Source organism: Antrostomus carolinensis, unplaced genomic scaffold (genome assembly GCF_000700745.2).
Source record: "Antrostomus carolinensis isolate BGI_N321 unplaced genomic scaffold, ASM70074v2 scaffold43371, whole genome shotgun sequence".
Classification (NCBI taxonomy): domain Eukaryota; kingdom Metazoa; phylum Chordata; class Aves; order Caprimulgiformes; family Caprimulgidae; genus Antrostomus; species Antrostomus carolinensis.
In genome coordinates this window covers 1-2,327 of record NW_010292938.1, presented here as the reverse complement: position 1 = coordinate 2,327, position 2,327 = coordinate 1, and positions in this window count along the sequence as shown.

Genomic DNA, 2,327 nt, shown 5'->3' with positions numbered 1-2,327 from the left:
TGCTGAGCTGATCCAGCTGAAAATTGACTTCTTTTGGAGTAGGAACAGAGTATTTCACCTCTTCATATGTTTCCCAAGACACTATTGAGAAGTAAGTTTGCTCAACTGAGAAATTCCAAAGAAAGCCTAAAGTTCCTATACCAAAAGTCAGATCTACATCATTCTAATGCTGATTGACACCTTTCCCTGTTACTCCTTTGGAACTATTTGTGTGGGAAGATGTAATGCAGAGAGCTAACAGCTATCAGAAGGTAACTGTGCCATTGCAGGTAGCTAGCAAAGACCTCTCCTGAGAAATTCATGTTTCTCAGCTTACTGATGTAGTTACCAGCCTGGAGGGAGTTACAGGAACCTCCAGGGTTGAGCACTATAGGATGCAAATCAGCTCTACTGTGGGAAAACAAACAACTCGGTAAAAGAATTGACCTAGTGTTCAGCTTTATTCTCTCAGGCTATGCACAATTTGCAGAGAAGTAGAGTTTTAAGAAGGTGGAGAAATATAAAATACTGTTCCTAAAAAACTAAACAAGAGGACAGGAATTGTGTTACTGGCTGAAACTAACAGAAAAAGAGTGTTACAGACCCTGAACAGTGTTCTCTTCCCCGTCACCAGTAAGCCAGCCTTATCCTCCACATGATTCAGTCCTCTCCAACCTTTTCTGGCTCACTGCTGTTAGACTGGTCCACCAATATTTCAGATCAGGGCTTGACATCCTAGCTCTGTCCACCTATGGGTGGCAAAAGTACATATCAGACAACAGCACAAGGACAGGTTTTTACTATTAAATTAGCTGAATCAACAGCTTGTGCTCTTTCTTTTTTCTTACAGCTGTCTCTTATTTTCAGGGGCAGCCAGCCCCAGAGGCAACAGGATAGGCAAGAGGCACACAGTGGGTTCAAAGCAAGGAGGGCAACACTGCCAGGGTTTTCCAGGGGACAGGACACCAGAGTGAATTCTCAGTCCTTTGATGAATCCAGAAGTCACACTGTGACATTCAGAAAGCCACTTCACCTCTCTGCACCTGTTTTCCATAACGTCATAGACACAATACTGTGGCCCATGCCTTTTTGTAAGGTATTCTACAGAGAAAAAGCATGAAAGACATGGCAGATAAACAGAACCACTGCTCTCCAAGAGATCTTTCCTGAATGATCAGGAACAAAACTGCTTTAGGAAGGTGAAAGGCAGAGTCAAGCCAGCTGGGGTTTAAAACCACCGTTCCAGATACAGACGATAACTGCAAGTCTGCATGCGAGCGCCCCATCCTCTCCCTCCCCACCAAGGAGAAATACCCAACTGCCACATTCTGCACCACGAACAAGGCAGTGGCAGAGAAGAAAAGCTGAGCAATAGCACAAGTGGCTGGTGTTGCTCTCTAGGCCCAAAAGGAAACTGAAACAGTCATTCCAGTAGTTCCTACTACAGGGAAAATTTATACAAACAATTTCTGAAATGCTTCCAACTGCAGCCCAGCTCTCTTCCCTGCTTGTGATGATATAGCTCAGAACTACAGTGTTTTTTCCAGATAGTGATGGTATTTTACTTTTTTCTCTCCAATAGGATTTATCATTTATCACTACAAAGGGATTTCAGTAACATTTACATTTACTTAGGACCTTTACTGCTCTACAAACAATAATTTCATAATCAAAGCCAGCATGTGAGGACAGGACACCTCATCTTGCACTTCCAGCCCTAGGAATGATTCATCTCAGCCATATGACAGCCGTGCATCCAGGATCCTCTGGATTTCTGTGGAGGACCCCAAGAGCTCAATGTTTCCAGAAAATTCATGTATACAAACGCCCAAGGAAAAATAAGCAATATTGATACAAAACTATGACTCAATGTGCCTTAAAATGGAGTATTCTGCTGAGACACACACACACACTCTTAAAAAAAATAATGCAATTCACCATCCTATCTCATTATCATCATAACACCCTCAAAGATGCAGTGACATTCGCTAGGAAGGCATTGCAAGTACCTTCAAATAAGATATTACACCAGCTTCTTCCTTCTCCATCTGGTTCTGCTTTCTCAAAGCCCTCTCACAGACCCTTGGGTTCTGCCCTGTGTCTGAGCACAGTTCATGCAGGAGCTGCCAAGTGTAGGACAAACACTGCTCCTCAAAAGTCCTCTGAGGAAATCAGTGTGCAAAATGATATCCTGAGACGGTGCTTGTTGTCAAACCCACCCAAGATCTCCGTTCTGTCCCTGGCCCAAGGTGAGGGGTCAGGCTGTATGCTCTCCTCCAGCTGGTGAAGGCAAGAGAGAGATTTTCTGATGACCTGGGGCCTTTCTCCTGCCCTGCCAGCAAACAGGG